This window comes from Rana temporaria, chromosome 5 (assembly GCF_905171775.1).
Source record: "Rana temporaria chromosome 5, aRanTem1.1, whole genome shotgun sequence".
Lineage (NCBI taxonomy): Eukaryota > Metazoa > Chordata > Amphibia > Anura > Ranidae > Rana > Rana temporaria.
In genome coordinates, this window is record NC_053493.1 from 33,883,261 (window position 1) to 33,901,864 (window position 18,604).

Here is an 18,604-nt window from a genome sequence, read left to right on the forward strand (position 1 = left end):
TAAAAGGGGCCGGCGTAAGCACGCGTAATTCAAATGTGGAAGGGGGGCATGTTTTATGTAAATTAATGATGACCTGACGTGATTGACGTTTTGTACATTGTGTACATATCCCAGTGTGCATTGCTTCCAAGTACGGCGCAACAACGTATTGGTTTCGACGTGAACGTAAATTACGTCCAGCCCTATTCGCAAACGACTTACGCAAACGACGTAAAAAATTCAAATTTTGAAACGGGAACGACGTCCATACTTAACATTGGCTGCGCCTCCTAATAGCAGGAACAACGTTGCGCCGAAAAAGCCTTAACGCAAACGACGTAAAAAATGAACGCCGGGCGCTCGTACGTTTGTGAATCAGCGTATCTAGGAAATTAGCATATTCTACGCCGACAACAACGGATGCACCCCTAGCAGCCAGCGTCAGAATGCACCCTAAGATACGACGGCGTAAGAGACTTATGCCAGTCGTATCTTAGGCTAAAGTCGGCGTATCTAGCTTTGTGAATACAGAAAGTAGATACGCCGGCGCAGATTTGAATTTACGCGGCGTATCTATGGATACGCCGGCGTAAATTCTCTGTGAATCTACCCCAGTGTTCGTAAATTATATCCAATCATTGATTTTAGAGGGAAGAATAGTGCCTTATTATTGGTGTCGGTTGGAGGAATAGTACTCCATTGATGGTGTCAGTTGGAGAAATAGTGTCTTCATGATTGGCGTCAGTTGGAGAAATAAAGACTCCTTGATGGTGTCAATAGAAAGAATGGTGCCTCATCATTGGTGTCAGTTGGAGGAATAAAGCCCCATTGATGGTGTCGGTGAGAGGCATGGTACCCCATCATTGGTGTCTGTTGGAGGAATAGTGCACCAGGGCTTTGATAAAGGCAACCAAAGCCAGCCCCCAGGCCACAGTTTGGAGGCAACAGTTTTAAATCATAGGCCTCAGCTCTCATTAGGGCCTACATTTTCCTGGTGACACAGATGGTCTACTATCTTTGTGACAGTAGCCTATCATCCTTTGCAGGATGCTCTGGTGAACACTTGATGACTCCTTAGACCCTGAACCTTGGCCCTTTAGGGTCTTCATGCACCTGGTGATGCAGAAGGTCTCTGTGACGGTAGCTTATCATCACTTGGAGTGCTTTGGTGGACACTAGGTGATTCCTTAAACCATACACCTCGGCTTTCATTAGGACCAGGGGCGGATTGACGACTCATGGGGCCCCCCGGGCAATAGAAGATTATGGGGCCCCTGGGCTTACAGATGGCCACCACGCCAGGAGGCAGTGCAGAGGCGGGGCAGCTAAAATCTCTGGATTTTCACATCAAAAGCATGTCGGTTTCGGACATATCAGGGAAAGATGTAAAAAAAACAGATTTTTACATACTGTCCTTGGTTTTACTGAGCCTGGCAACCCTGATGGGGCCCCCTAGTGCAGGGGTTGACAAATTTGCTTGGAATCTAGGAGCCAGCTAAAAAAACTTAGGAGCCAGAAAACGCGCCCCGTCCCGACGAGCTTGCGCGCAGAAGCGAACACATACATGAGCAGCGCCCGCATATGTAAACGGTGTTCAAACCACACATGTAAGGTATCGCCGCGATTGGTAGAGTGAGAGCAATAATTCTAGCCCTAGACCTCCTCTGTAACTCAAAACATGCAACCTGTAGAGTTTTTTTTTTTAAAATCTCCATAGGCGACGTTTAAAGGGTAAAAGTTTGACGCCATTCCACGAGCGGACGTAATTTTGAAGCGTGACATGTTGGGTATCAATTTACTCGACGTAACATTATCTTTCATAATGTTAAAAAAAATGGGGATAACTTTACTGTTGTCTTATTTTTTTATTAAAAAAAGTGTAATTTTGTCCCCAAAAAAGTGCGCTTGCAAGACCGCTGCGCAAATACGGCGTGACAGAAAGTATTGCAACGATCGTCATTTTATTCTCTAGGGTGTTAGGATAAAAAATATATATAATGTTTGGGGGTTCTAATTAGAGGGAAGAAGATGGCAGTGAAAATAGTGAAAAATTACATTAGAATTGCTGTTTAACTTGTAATACTTAACTTGTAATACCAACGGCCACCACCAGATGGCGCCAGCTTACACATCTGGTGGTAATAACTTGTAATATCAATGGCTTTTTTTTTTTTTTTGCCCCCCCTTCCAAGCCAAGTCGCCAGGACCCTATTTCTAGTCGCCATGGCGACCTGGCGCCCAGGATTTGTCGACCCCTGCCCTAGTGGCATGGGGCCCTCTGGGCAGTGCCCGAGTGACTCAATGGTCAGTCCGCCCCTTATTAGGACCTACGTTTTCTTGGTGACACAGAGGGTCTACTACTTTTGTGACAGTAGCCCATCATCCTTTGTGGGATGTTTTGGTGGACACTGGATGATTCCTTAGACCCGGCACCTTGCTCCCTTTTAGAGTCTTCATTCACCTTTTGATAGCAGCCCACTTACTGCAGAAAGCAGGGGCAGCCTGACAGAATCTACCCACTCTATCCAATACCGAAAAAAAGTTTTAATTTTAGATACACTCTAATTACAGTAAATTAAAAATGTATCTTTTAAAAATAAGCAGCCACTTAGGGATATGCTTTTAAAATAAACCATAACAACGAATCAAAAATTTGCTTTTGATTTTTCCGCTAGCACTCTGTTATTACATAAACTAATTTTGTCTAGCTTTATTGCTTCACGGAATATGATGGATAATGGTAATAAGACTAAGAGACTGCGCTTCCTACAGACCATGATCTCTGAAGACCGAGCTGATTATCCCCAAGCTCGGTGCAATGTGCCGCTATCGCAGGCTGTAGATGCTATCGCAGGGATGCAGGGACGAGTCTCACGTTGCCTTAGTGATGTTGCTGTAACCCAGTAACACAGTTGGCTGCCTCCTCGCCGGGCTGCTGTTGGATTGTGCAAGTCATTAGCAAAGGAATGTGTTTTGTTTCTGAAGACCTGTTCACTTAGGGATAATGACACAGACACGGATCCCTCCTTGTGGATAATTGTCTGCCGCGCCGAGAGACGCAGGGAACGTAATTTGCTCCTTGGAATCGTTTCATAAACCAGTGACGTCTGTATTATCACCAGGGCCGGGCCTTAGGTGTTCAGGCGCCATGTGCTAATCCTGTGGCTCTTCACCCCTCGCCCCCTGGTCATCTAACCATACACAAAGAGGAAAATAATATTTGAAACAAATAATTTGTTTTAATAACCGTTAATTTAAAGCTGAGCTCCGCTGAAAAAAAAAATATTAAAAGCCAGCAGCTACAAATACTGCAGCTGCTGACTTTTAATATTAGGACGCTTGCCTGTCCTGGAGTCCAGCACCGTCCGCAGCAGAGGATGAGCGATCGCTCGTCACTCTGCTGCCACCCGCCATCCTCGGTGAGGGAACCAGGAAGTGAAGCGCTCCGGCTTCACTGCCCGGTTCCCTACGGCGCATGCACGAGTCGCGCTACGCCTGCCGATTGGCTCCCGCTGTGTACCGGGAGCCTAGTGACATAATGCCCGCAGTCTGCCCGAAACTGTGTGGCCGGAAGTGGGTGCCAATACCTGTCTTTAGACAGGTATCTGCACCCCCCTCCCCCCTGAAAGGTGTCAAATGTGACACCGGAGGGGGGGAGGGTTCCGATCAGCGGGAGTCTCACTTTAGGGTGGAGCTCCGCTTTAAGTGCATGTGCAAACAATTACATTAATAAATTAACCCCTTCCCTGCCAATGGCATTATTACTGTAACAGTGCATATTTTTATCACTGATTACAGTAGTAATGTCACTGGTACCTCCAAAAGTGTCAGAAATGTCCGTTCCTATAGACGATAGTAGATAATGGCCGATCAGCCCTCTCTCCTGACCCAGCGATACAGCAACAACTGTCCCTCTGATCAGGAGTCAGCTCACTCTGAATTGCCGTCGCGATTCCACTGGGTAGAGTCCAGGTCTGTATTCTGGCAATAACTCCATTCTTTTCTCCGCCAGGTATGGCGCCAGGCTGTGTTGCTTTCCCTCTGGTGGCGCAGGGCAGCGGGGTTCTCTCTCTGATGGTGTTCTCTCAGCACTGTCCTCTCCCTCTGGAGTCCTGGGTGCACTTCCCCGAAAGCTTTCCCGGGCTCCTGGCTCTCTCCCATGCAGAAAGTTGACCACTACCAATACACACCACAGTGATAATTTTATCACTGTGGTCTGTATCGGTAGTGGTCAACTTTCTCGAAACGGGTCCTCATGTGTGACCCCTGACTTCAACAAAGGGCCACACAATAATATTTAATGAAGGAAATGCTAAAGAACCCCAGCAGAACCAGCATACACTCAACAAGCAATGGACTCTAGAACCACAGGCAATGCTACTAGAGCTAATCAGGGACTGCAGAAGATGGTCAGAGACTGTGAACATGCTATAGGGCTGATTGAAGATTGGTGATGTGCTTCAGGAAACACACAATATGAAGCTACTAGAGATCACTACTACTACATCCCCTTTACAAATCGATGCGCCTACATTTGTGCTCAGAACAGCACCCTAAAATAATTACTTATTTCTCTCAGCAAGATCCATTTATAGAAGATCCCAGGGTGAAAAAAAGCATTTAATGGCTAGAACCCATTTTACAGAATATTCATCTTTATTAATTACAGTTCCTTTATATAGTGCAAACAATTTACACAGTGCTTTTATTGTTATTAACATTATTATATAGGATTTACAGGGCTTTTTTTTCAGCAGGAACACATAGGATTGCAGTTCCTGCACCTCCAGTACTAAGTGTATGTAATAAGGGGTTCTGGGGTGTGCTGGAAGGCAGGGCTGTGGAGTCGGAGTCGAGGAGTCGGAGTCGGGGGAAATTTTGGGTACCTGGAGTCGGAGTCGGCAAACAATGCACAGACCCCGACTCCGACTCCTACTAAATTTAGATTGGAATAAAAAAAAAAAAAAGCAAGTTTAAATGTCCCAATTCACAAAAAGTTATAATTAATGACTTCTCTACTGTAAGAATAAAGAGCAATGCATGCAGTGCCTCACGTAACCGCAAAACGAACACGTTAAGTGACCGTGAAGAAGCATGCTTTTCATGTGCTTCACTATATGGCACGCAACGCACAATTAGGAGCTGCAATACTTATACTTTCCATAGTGTTGTGTTCTGCTTTTACAGGGAACGCATGTTAGAGAACCAGTAAGTGTCCAAATAAAAAAATTCCAACAGGAGTTTTATAAAGCACTAAAAGAAGTTGAAAAGTATGATCGCTCATCAAAACTTACTGTTGAAGAAGCCATCCTTGTTTATCCAGAGATCGTTAGTGATGTGGCCAGAATAGTTACTGCAATGCCACCCACCCAAGTCAGTGTCGAAAGATTATTTTCAGCCCTAAAAATAATAAAGTCTGACTTAAGAGCCTCTATGAAAGAGGATCTGGCAGAGGCAATTCTCTTCCTTAGAACTCTACATTGAATTGATTTGCATTTGCTAAGCCTATAACTACATTTCAAGATTAATATAAACCATTTCTAGGTTTTGCAGATTTTGTTTTTGGTTCATTATAGATAAGCTTTGTTTTTGTTCTAAAACAACCAAATAATGTGGTTTGTATTTTTGAACTGATAAAGATCCTGTTCCTGATGTTTATGCCTGCTGCTACTATCCAGTCACTTGATTGTTTTCATTGTGTTTGTCTTTTGCTTAAACTGTGCAATACAGTAGACTGTTGGCTTCCCAGCCAGTAGTCCTGTGGTAGGTTGCGTTTCTTTCCCTCAAGGAATGTATAAAATACATTCGCATATTAATACAGAGGAGTCGGAGTCGGGGAGTCGGAGTCGGAAGTACATAAAACTGAGGAGTCGGAGTCGGAACATTTATCTACCGACTCCACAGCCCTGCTGGAAGGTCTATTGACTCTGGCTTTTTTGGGGGGATTTTTTGCATGGTGTATCTATTGTTGCTGGTGGGAGATCTATTGTTGCTGGAAGGGATCTACTGCTGCCCGGGGGTTCATTGTTGCCTGGGGAAATCTATTGTTGCCGGGCTGCAGGGGATTTACTTTACAGCTTTTTTTGTTATCATTAACAAATTCCATACAGATTACTTGGAACCACAAAATGATACTTGGCTCTGTATTCTCTAAAAGCAGCAGTACTGGGAGGTGGGTAGGGGGTGAAACCAGGAGACGCTGCTCAGAGGTTGGTAGGGGGCGAAGATAAAGGTTGCAGAGGCCCTATATCAGTGATGGCGAACCTTGGCACCTCAGATGTTTTGGAACTAGATTTCCCATGTTGCTAATTACATTGCGTCCATGAGCATCATGGGAAATCTGGGGTGCCAAGGTTCGCCATCACTGCCCTATATCAATTATGGAATATCTAAGGGTGTGTTTCTCTACGCGTTTCATGGGTCGCAGCCCACTTCTTCAAGAAAAGAGAGAAACGTCAGGTCTAAAGTAAAAAGGGGGGTGAAGACAAGAAGCCACTCAGAAGAGCGCAGTTCTTGCATCTATCTATGCTTTAAGAAAAAAAGCCTTGAGGATTTATATAGTGCAGTGCTTTACAAAATAAAGGGAGACAGTAGGGATGCACCAACACCAGTTTTGTAAGACCGAGTACAAGTACCGATACTTTTTTCCCCAAGACCAGGGCTCAAGTCCTGCGGGAACGCGTGGGAACGGAGTTCCTGCACCTTTTTCACAGCAGGAACGCAGTTCCCTTTGCAGGACTAGAGCAGCCGAGCCAATCCTTCACTAAGTGGCGAAGCCCAGCTCGAGTCACTGTCAGGGGCAGGCGAACCTTAGTAATCCTTTGTTACTGGCCGCTTCCTGTATATGGATTCATCAGGTAGTGTGCGGGTATTCCGTCACTTCCTCGCCTCGATGCCGCAATGTCTCCTGGGAGCTTTTGTCATTGTTCCCAGGAGACATTGTGGCATTGAGGAAGTGACGGAATACCCGCACACTACCCGATGAATCCATATACAGGAAGCGGCCAGTAACATAAAGAATTACTAAGGTACAGTGGATCGGAAAAGTAATTTAATTTTGCGGTTTAGTAATTATGCATACAGTATGAGCGTATAATTTTTTTTTTTTTGTGGGGGAGTGGATCTTGGGTGGGAGTTCCCACACTTTTTTCTCCAGGACTTGACCCCTGCCCAAGACTTTACCGATGCCAAATACCTAAGTATTTTTAGTGTCATGACCGTTTTTTTTTTAGGGCTAACTGCACAGATTTCACTTGCAAAAGACATCACATTCACATCAGTTTTAATGTGCATTTCAGTTTTTACAGCCTATTCACATATGTGTGGGCCACCCGCAGTGCGATTTGAAAAAAAGGCCTGTGCGATTTTGTCCAGTTCAGGTGCGATTTCTAATCTCATCTACTACAATTCGCATTGTTCTTTTTTTTTTTTTTTTTTTTTTTATTTCCACTTCAGACTCTACCTCATAGAGTGCGGATATATGCTCATGTTCTACGTACCAGCCCATTGCATCTCTATTTTGGTTTTGCATCATTAGTGTCGCTTTTCTTTATAAGGGTTTCTCTTTTTTTTTTTTTTTTTTTTTTTTAATTAATATATTATTTATTTATTTATTTGTTTCCTTTTTGTTGTGTTTTTTTTTTTTTTTTTTATATTTTTTTTTTTTTTTACATATGCTATTATAACATGCGCATATACAATAAACCCATATGAAACCCATATATACCTCCTCTTGCGAAAGAGCAAATAAAAATACCCAAAGGTTGACCATTTCAAATTTTTACCCCCCCTTACCTCTACCCCTCCCCCCCCCCCTCCCCTGTCTCACCTTGGACAATTTCTTCAGACCTGTAGATCTTTCTAATATTCTTCTAGGAGAGCGTTTAAAATTCTTCCCTTAGCTTTTCTGCGTAGCTCCAAGTTTTCTTGAAGATCCTCCAGTTTTCCCATTTTGTGCTTAATAAAATATTATTGCCCTCTAAACCCTCTTTTAGTTCTTCCATTTTGTATGTTTCTTCGACTGCGTCGATCCATTCCCAAATCAGAGGGGGGTCTGGATCTTGCCACCTTCTAGGGATTAATCTCTTGGCGGCGTTCAGGAGGTGCGGTATCAGTGATTCCCTGTACCTTTTAATACCTTCTTCTCCCCCATGAAATAAAACAACCCATGGGTCCATCTTTATCTTTTTCTTTGTGATCTCCTCAACGCATCCCAATATTTTTTCCCAGTACTCTTTTATCTTAGGGCATCCCCACCAAAGGTGTGCCATATTTCCTAGTGTGCTACACCCCCTCCAGCAGTTCCCTGTCTGCCCCTCTTTAAATTGTTTTAATTTATCCGGTGTCATATACCAACCGGCAAAGCATTTAAAGCACATTTCCGCCGTGCGGCTATCCACCGCGGAGGAGTGGGTCAGAATCAAGATTCTCTCTATTGTAGTCCTATCCCGCTTTGTGCCCAATTCCCTTTCCCATTTTTCAATGAATGGGGGTATACCCGGCTCCTCCATCTTCATTAAGATCCTATAGAGTTTTGAAACAATACCTTTGGATCTTTCCGTGGTACAGATTTTTTCCAAGTCTGACAGCTGGTCTCCTGACCTCATCGGGTGTGGGAGACCTTGGATAAAATGATTAAGCTGCTGATACCTCCACTCATTGATTTCCATTAAATTTTTATTAAGATTTAACTCCTGCAGTGTTCTAATGTGACCCTCACTCATTATGTCTCTTAATTGTGCCGTATCTTTTTTAATCCAATGCCCCCCCACTTGTGTCTTACCCGGTGCAAAAAAATCGTTGTTTTTCAGTGCTATGAGAGGTGAGTTATATTCTTTCTCAATTTTTTTATATACTATATCCCATGTTTTCAGTGCCTTTTTTGTTATCTCGTGTAGGTTTATATCCAGTGTCCTAAATTTGGGAGGGTTCCAAATTATCTTATCTAGCCTAGCCTGTGATAATTCATTTTCTAAACTTACCCATCTTTTTTCTTTATTGAGTCTGGCCCACTCCACCACCCTTGTCAAAATAACCGCATCGTAGTATCTCTTAACGTCCGGAACGGCGAGTCCTCCCTTTTTTTTTGGTTGCATTAATGTTTGAGAAGATATCCTGTGTTTCTTGTTCTTCCATATAAAGTTCATAATTAATTTATTAAGGGCTGAGAGTAGAGTTCTCGGGAGGGCTATGGGGATCATCTGGAATTTATATAGGACCTTTGGCATGATGACCATTTTGCAATAGTTGATTCGTCCTATCCATGATATTGCTCTATTTTCCACCCTTTTTGTCTCTTTCTTAATTTCGTTTAGCAATGGGATAAAATTTATCTCGTACATTTTTTTAATTGATTTGGCTAACATAATCCCAAGGTATTTAAGTTCACTGACCCAGTCGAAACGATGTTTTTTTTTCAGGGATTTTTCTTCTATCTTACTAACATTTATGCTCATGATCTTCGTTTTGGTAATATTTAATTTAAAATTTGAAATTTCTCCATATTCATAGCAAAGGCTTAATAGGTTTGGAATTGATGTTTTGGGTTCAGTTAAATAGAAGAGGACGTCGTCTGCAAACGCTGCAAGTTTATGTTCCTCCTCCCCTATTTTGATCCCTTTTATTTTTTGGCTATTACGAATCTTGGCTAGCAGAGGTTCCATTGACAACACAAACAGCAGTGGTGACAATGGACACCCCTGCCGTGTTCCATTTTTCATTTGGAATGTTTGCGAGAAGCTGCCGTTTATTTTAATTTTGGCCATAGGGGACTGATATAGGGCAGCCACCCAATTCATCATCCCCCGGCCAAACCCCATTTCCTTTAAAGTAGAGAGCATGAGTCCCCAGTCAACCCTGTCGAACGCTTTTTCTGCGTCTATTGACATGAGTAGACCTGGGGACCCCATTGTCCTCATTTTCCTGATAATCAAAAGTGTTCTGACGCCATTGTCTCTCCCCTCTCGCCCCTGGATGAACCCCGTCTGGTCTGGATGCACCAATTTATTCATTTCCTGCTTAACTCTCCCGGCCAAAATCTTTGCGAACAGTTTTATATCCGTGTTTAGCAAGGATATTGGCCGGTACCCCGAGCATCCTTTCAGGTCTTTGCCTTCCTTCGGGATGACAGTGATAATTGCTTCTGAGGCCTCCTTACTTAATTTGTACCCCTTCCCAAGGCCGTTGAAGTACTTACATAACCTTGGTAGTAGTATCTCTTTACATTTTTTGTAGTACATTACTGTAAAGCCATCTGGGCCTGGGCTTTTACCTGAGGCTGAGTTTGTTAATGCTAACTTAATTTCATTCTCCGTGATTGGCCTGTCCATCCCCTCTGCGTCGAATTGACTAATTTTTGGGAGTCTTGCTTCTTTTAAAAAGGTTGTGATCTTATTTTCTTTCTCTCCTATCTGCCAAATTTTTTGTTCAACTGAGTATAATTTTTCATAGTATAGTCTAAATGTTTTGGCGATTTCTTTTGTTGTATGGGCAGCCTCTCCTTTATCATTTTTGATTTTGTCAATGTAATTCCTTAATTTTTTTTTTTTCACCAACCGAGCCAGATGTTTGCTTGTTTTATTTCCCCACCTATACCTTTCCCCTGCTATTAAGTTGAATTCTTTTCTTGTATCCTGATCCATGAGATCTTTAAGTTTATTTCGTTTGTTAACAAGGGTTAGGTATACATCTCGTTGCTTACTATCTTTTTTGTGTATTTGTTCTAGGCTGAAAATCTCGTCCATTAATTTAACTTTTTTGCTGATCGCTTCCTTTTTTCTCCTTGCTCCTTCGGAGATCAGGACCCCTCTTATTACTGCCTTATGGGCATCCCATAGGGTAGCTGCCGAGATTTCCTCCGTTTCATTGATCTTAAAATATTCTTCTAGTTCTTTTTTGACCCTTGTTACGCTTCTCTCCTCAATCAGTAGTTCCTCATTTAATCTCCAGCTTTGGTAGGGCCTTTGATTGCCCGAAATTTTTATAGAAATACTAATGGGCGCGTGGTCAGAGATCGTCATGGGCTCTATTCTCGTCTCGACCACACCCTCCAGCATTCTATGATCAATGAAGATGTGGTCGATCCGAGAGTAGCTACCATGCACCTGGGAGTAAAAAGTATAATCACGTTGACTAGGATTGAAAATCCTCCATGTATCTACTAGCTGACTTCTGTGTAAGCTAGCTTTAGCCTTTCTTAATTGTGTGTCCTGAGTTTCTAATGTCCGGTGTGATTTATCCACTTTCGGATCCATACAGAAGTTTAAGTCTCCTCCTAGTATTATCTTTCCCCTACTGAAATCTTTTAATTTCCCCAAAATTCCCACAATGTATTTCATTGGGGAGGTGTTAGGTGCATATACGTTTACAAGGGTATAGTCTTCCTCCTCAAGTTTTCCTCTCAAAAAGAGGAATCTCCCTTCTGGGTCAGTTAGTCTCTCTGTAAGCACAAACCTTGTACCCTTGGCTACCCCAATTGCGACCCCTCTAGCCCTCTTGGAGATGGTATCTCCATAATACCAAGTGGGAAAGTCTGGCGAGTGCATCCTAACGTTTGATCCTATTGTCAGATGGGTCTCTTGTAGGAATGCGATATCTGCCTTATAATATTTTAGTTCCTTCAACACCTTATGTCTCTTGTATGGGCTATTTAGTCCCTTAACATTGTATGATAGGCATTTAATTACTGGCATCCTCGTTTTTTTGTTTTTTATTCCTCGATCTAGATCTACATTTTTCCTTTCTATGGTTCACGCTCACATCTAATTGTCCAGGTGAGACAGGGCATCTCCCCCCCCCCTCCATCCCTCCCCCCCCTTCCCCCCTCCCCCCTCCCTCCCTCCGGCCCATCCCCTCCCCCCCTCCCTCCCTCCGGCCCATCCCCTCCAACCCATCCCTCCCTCCTTCCCATCCCCTCCCCCCTCCCTCCCCCCCCCTATTTGGCCTATTAAAGGCCTCTGAACCATCTTCCATGTCTTGGTCCAGATTGCTCTGGGTGGGGGTCTGAGATTGCCTCCCCCCCCTCCCGGTTTTTCACCCGGAAGGGGGGGGGGGGGACAAAGCCCCATCCTGAAGTCAGAGAAAAGCCCAAGCAAAGGCCAAGAGAGAACAAAGGAGAAAAGACAGAAAAGAAGACACAAAAAACAAAAAAGGGCAATTAGGGAAAACAAGGAAGGGAGGAGAGGGGGGGAATTTCCGTTCCTCCCCCTCTCTCTCCCGTCCCCGCCCCTCCCCCTACCCCCAGCCTGGTAGGTCAGGGACCTGGATATCCAATTTCCTACAAAATTCCCTTAAGTCCTCGGGGAATCTTAGTGTCGCAGATCTCCCTTCCTTTGTTCCAATTAGGCAAGCAGGGAACCCCCAGTTATATTTAATGTTCAAATCTGTCATCTGTTTTAAGAGCGGTTTTAACAACCATCTCCTTGCCAGAGTTTCTGGGGCCACATCCGTAAATATCTGCAGCTCCGTCCCTTCAAACACTATCGGGGGTTGTCCCCTTAGCTTCTTCCAAATTGCTTCTTTATCTTCATAGAATCTGAACCTTATTATGACGTCTCTTGTTCGCTCGGGGGTCGCTCTTTTCGGATTTCCCACTCGATGGACCCTTTCAATTCCAATTGGGTTGTCTATTGTTCTTTCCAGTATTGGATTAAATATCCTCTGCGCTATTAGCCTGAGGTCCTCGTCCCTCTTCTCTGGTATAAATCTTATCCTTAAGTTTTGTCTCCGGCTTCTATTTTCCTGATCCTCCAATTTGTAGAGAATATGCCTCTGTTGTAATTGAATCTGATCCATCTGGGCTTTTAGTGCGTTTGATTCCTGTTCCTGTTTCTCTATTTGTTCTTCTGCTGTTTCGATTCTAGAGAGCATGTGAACAAAATCTGTCCGTAAATTCTGTATTTCCCCCTTTATCACGTTTTCCAGCCTTAACAGCATCTCTGCCATTTCTCCTTTTGAGGGGGACTGAGTGTCTGCGCTTCGTTCATCCATCCTGCTACTTTCCAGTCTGCATCCTGTAGGCCCCTCCTCTCTTGATTCTATGGATGCTTCTCTGGAGATATCACTCTGGGTTTTCTTATTTTCAGCTTTTTTGACCTTATTCGCTTGTTGTTGCTTTATTGCCCCCTGGGCCTCAGGGACGCGCGGACTTTCCCCTCTTGTCACGAATGGTCTTATTGAACTTGTTGCTGTTGTATTGCTTGGAGTAGTTGGGGGTCCCCCCCTTGTTGATCTACTCGTCATTCTGCTCATCTTAGTCTCCTTCCTTCTAATTCTCTTCCCCAGCTTGGCCTCCTATTTCCAGCGGGTTAATAGAGAATCCAGTGTCAGGGAGTACCCCAGTATGAAGTGCCAAAAATGGGTTAGGCTAGATGTTTATTTTATAGGGATTTGTTATTTACTCCTTTAACTCTGTCCTTCCCCCCTCCACCCCTCTCTTGGCTTCTATCCTACCCGTATTTTCTCGGGTTTCAGGGTTTCTGATAGTTTATGCCGCATATATCAGTTTATCCATATACCGCTAAACCAAATAATTATGTGCATCCAGGACTAGAAAAGAGAGGCAAAAGAAAATCCCCTTCTAGATATTTGTTTCCGGGGTTTGTAGGGGAGAGAGAGAGAAAAAAAAAAAAAAGAGGAAAAAGGGAGAGAAGAGGAAAGAGAGAGGATCCTTGAGCTCTAGCCTTTCCTCACCGTTTTCTTCCTCCTCTCTATCCCCCACTCCCTTCTCCTTTAAACCAGTGCAGGTATTCAGAGATTCAGACCTTCAAATAGTCTGATTATCTGGTTAATTAGGTCCAGAAAGTACTTTCAGGGTGAGCGTAGCCGTAGCCCCTTTTCGTAGTACACGGGAGCAAGGGGGGTCTCCAGGTAATTGGACTCCTCAGTAAAGTAAGAAAAAATCGTAAGCAGTGAGGGGGTCCGTCATTCACCCAATATGCTGCAGTGAGGATTTTATATCATGTGCATATGTGTCAGTTTGAGCTATTTAAATTATTTTGTAACGGGTGTAGGTGGGTCCGTTTCTCCCCCCCTCCGCTCAACTGGTTATCATTCACTCGTCATTTGTCATTGTTAGCTCACAATATTAATTCCAATGTCCATGCTTTTGAATTGCTTAGGTCATATCCTACCAATATAGCTCCACTTGACCCGTATCAACAATCCTAGGGGCCTACGTTCCACCCCTAAATCCTCAGCACCGCAGGCCCATCCTATGGATGCACACAAGGAGGCCGCTTTTAATGCACTGTCTGTATTATACGTCAGGGGGAGGGAGGGATGTTCTGCTTTTTAGATACTTATTATTTATTTAGTTAATGGTCACCTTTTACTCCCCCCTTTTTTTTTTTTTTTTTTTTTTATTCCCAGACCGCACTCCGGATCTTCTCACCTCTCGCCTCTATTCCACGTATATTGTTCAGCGCACATAGCACATAACTTATAGGCCCCGGTATCTGTTTGGGAGCACCGTTTTGAGGTCCTTTAAGGGTTTATACTTTGTAGCCAAAGTTCTTTTTTCCTTTAATTCTCACATGGTATATCTATGGCTTTATAGACTTTATAAGCTTTGTAGGGTCGATATCAAAGTGCAGTCCCCCTTCAGTTTTACAGTAAACAAAGACGAGTAATAGTAATATTATATTTTTCAGTAGCAGTAAGTCCACGTACCTTAGGACTTCATTTAGGTTTCTGTTTTATCCAACACATATAGGGGAATAGTAAATAATGCGTAACAGACCTGTTCCAGCCCTTTATCAGGTTAGCAGTCCTTTCCAATCCTCCTTCAGGAGTTTCCCCTGCCTTACCTCCGTGCTTCCTGTCTGTGTGGGTGATTTCCCACTGATGGTTCCACGGTTTGTAGCATGCTGTTATCTGTGCATTGGTGTGCTGCTCGTCTATCGGAACTCGGTCCTCCCGCCGCTCGTCCCGCCTCCTCTCCGCCGCTCTCCTGTCCTCGCTACTCACCGGGTGTTCACCGAGTTTTCCCGAGTCTCCCCCGTCCGCACAGCGTAGCCTGCGATATTAGGTGCTAGGCTCTGGACCTCCGCCACCATACGTTGGTATCCGTGCGGGTCCTCCACTGTGCAGCGCGGTTGTCGGCGTGTAGCGTGCAGCGTAGGGGCGTCCGTCAGCCGTCTCCTCCCTTCAGATGGTGCGGTCCGTCATTCCCCTCGAGCAATCCCATTGCTCCTCATTCCCCCCACCCACAAGCGCGCCACGTCCTCACGTGCACGCCATCCCCTGACAATTCGCATTGTAATCGCACCTGAACCCAGGCTGTAAAGTTGCACTGCAAAGTGGCCCCCACATATGCGAACTGCGTCTGAAGCCATCAGTTTTAGTATCTGAGCGTTTCGACAGGAACTTTTGCTGTTGGAAAAATTGAGAATCAGCTCTCAAACATTTGTTGTCGGAAATTCCGACAGCAAGTGTTCGATGGAGCCTACACGCGGTTGGATTTTCTGACAACAAGCTCACATTGAACATCTGTTGTCGGAAATTCCAATCGCGCGTACGCCGCATAATTTCCCACATTGAGGTTGAGGGCTTGTTCCTTACATATTTTGTGCTAATAAGCATCTCTCTCCCATTGCAGAAAGTTGGCAGTTGTAGTGATGATATACCGTATATACTCGAATATAAGCCGAGTTTTTCAGCACATTTTTATTTTTTTGTGCTGAAAATGCCCCCCTCGGCTTATACTCGAGTCACCTTTTTGCGCTTGATCTCCTGGACTTTGGGGACCTGGTACCGGCTGGCCGTAGGTCCCCTGGACCCCAAACTTGGCACACATATAGCCCCACTCTTCAAGTGTGCAAAGTTTGTTGGCCGGGGAGCAACGATTCTTTTCAAAACTGGGCACCCCTTCCATAGACTCCCATGTTAAATGGTCATTTCTCCGGTGACTTTGGGGACCCAGTGCTGGCCGTAGGTCCCCTGGACCCCAAACTTGGCACACAGTTTGTTGTCCAGGGGACCTACAGCTGGCGAGCAACGATTTTTTTTTCAAAGCTGGGCACCCCTTCCATGGACTCCAATGTTAAACGGTAATTTTTTAGTCTGGTGAATTTGGGGACCCGGTACCGGCCGGTCGTAGGTCCCCTGGACCCGAAACTTGGCACACATGTAGCCCAATTTCTCCTCTATAAGTGTGCAAAGTTTGTTGTCTGGGGGACCTACGGCTGGGGTGCACCGATTTTTCAAAGCTGGGCTCCCACTTCCATAGACTTCCATGTTAAACGTCAGTCTAGTCATGGGCACAGTGAGGCATGCACATGCACACAGTGAGGCACAGGGATGCATGCAGATGGACACTCTAGGCTTATACTCGAGTCAATACGTTTTTCCCATTTTTTTGTGGTAAAATTAGGTGCCTCGGCTTATATTCGGGTCGGCTTATACTCGAGTATATACGGTATCTGCTCTCTGTATCACCCTGAAGATAGAAAAATAAAATCTCTCCTATAAATTTCCCTCTGCACAAATCAGGATGGCATTGTGGTTCCCTGTGCTGTGGTTAAACATAAATATACGATTATACAAAGCCGGGCAGACGCGCTCGTTGTAACTACCGGCTTCGTTGGCTGATAAATGGACCTGATCGGCGGTGCTGGGAAGGTTACTCCGGGTACCGTTTATATTCCGCCACCGCAGGAATCCGTCTTTTCTGGAGAGACCGGCGCTCTGGTGTTTGCGATAATTTATGACTCGCCTGCAAACGTAGTTCGTCTGAAGAGAAAACGAATTAATCTCCAAAATAGAAACAATTAGGTGAGTGGTAATACCTTGGGCGTGAGATGTAGCTAATTTGCGTTTTCTGTAGGGTATATTTAACTTGAAAGAATAACAACAAATCCTCTCTGTACAGTGTAATGAGCAGTTTGTAAATCATTTTGCTAGGAGATTTGCACATATAATTACAGGAGAACTCCAGACGCGGCACCAAATTCCGTCATGAATATGCAAAGCGATAAGCTGTTTATCTGTTTCTGCTTTGTGGTTTTTGATGTTCTGTTTGAAAGAAGAAAAAAAAATGATGTTCCAGGAATTGTTTGGCATGTATCAGGAAATGAGGCCCGTCTTAGTCTACTTCCTGTTCTGCCTGTATATATCACACTCTCTTAAGAAATAAATGTAATTCTAGTTGTACTTAACCACTTCAGCCCCGGAGGATTTGGCTGCCCAATGACCAGGCCATTATATCGATTCGGCACTGCGTCGCATTAACTGACAATTGCGTGGTCGTGCGACTTGGCACTGGGCATAGATGGGCACTAAGAGGTGACACTGAGGGGTGGCACTGATGGCATTGCTGGGCATCATTTCAGTCAGTGCCCATGTTGCCAGTCAGTGCCCATTTGTGGGCACTGATTGGCATTGATTGTTGTAAAGAAAAATGTATTGTGTTTGTTTGTTTTTTTGCTCTATTGAGCACCGGGGGGGGCACGCCCTGGTGGTCCAGTGTTGGCATCCGAGGGGGGGCTGCGCTCATAAACAATCAGCGTGAACCCTCTCTGTCAGGAGAGCCGCCAATCGTCTCTCCTCTACTCGCATCTGTCAGACGCGAGTGAGGAAGAGCCGATCAACGGCTCTTCTTGTTTACATCGTGATCAGCCATGGTTGGACACGGCTGATCACGTGGTAAAGAGCCTCCGCCGGAGGCTCTTTACCGAAATCGGAGATGCAGGGTGTCAGACTGACACCCCACATCGCCGCGCTGCGCGCCCCCACGTGCGCGTGCCTGCGTGTAATCCTGCAGGACGTCAATAGACGTCCAGTCAGGATTTCACAACCACTTCCCGGACGTCAATTGACTATAGACCGGGCGGGAAGTGGTTAAAGTGGTATTAAACCAAAAATGCCCCCCCTCAAGGAACACAGGGGGTACCTTTTTGGACAGCCGAATTATCAGTCTGGGGGGAGGGTGGTGTTGGATGTATTAGCAGATTTAAATGCACTAAGAAACTGAAACCAAACTCCAGCTAACACTTTATGAACAGTTATCCGGCACAGGCTCTGAATGTCTGGCATTGAAAGCACTCTAAATATCTCCTAAACTGTGCAAGTTTAAGAGATACTCGCAGTACCTACAGGTAAGCGTTCTTATAGGCCAGGGATATGCAATTAGCGGACCTCCAGCTGTTGCTGAACTACAAGTCCCATGAGGCATAGCAAGACTCTGACAGCCACAAGCATGACACCCAGAGGCAGAGGCATGATGGAACTTGTAGTTTTGCAACAGCTGGAGGTCCGCTAATTGCATATCCCTGTTATAGGCTTACCTGTAGGTACAAGTGGTGTAATAGAGTTTACAACCACTTTAACTTTGATCCAGTGCAAGTGCAGACACAGTAAATCTGGTGCAGCTCTGCATAGTAACCAATCCGCTTCCAGGTTTTATTTCCAAAGTTTAATTGAACAAGCTGAAGTCAGAAGCTGATTGGCTATCATGCACAGCTGCACAACGTTTTAGGACTTTTCTTGTCGGAATTTCCAATCCAGGCCTGGTTAAGTACCGTTTTTTTCTCCACTAGGCAAATCTAATTGCACAAATCTTTGTACAATAAAATACAGACATTCAAATTCAGGGTTCTTATGAGATGCAAAGAAAGCCATTGTTGGTATT

At 44.7% G+C, this 18,604-nt stretch overlaps 1 protein-coding gene across 1 annotated transcript in view; it reads left to right on the forward strand.

The window, feature by feature from the left end:
• Positions 1–18,604, forward strand: part of ANKIB1 (ankyrin repeat and IBR domain containing 1) — a 215,858-nt gene that overhangs the window by 108,041 nt on the left and 89,213 nt on the right. The window lies entirely within an intron of this gene.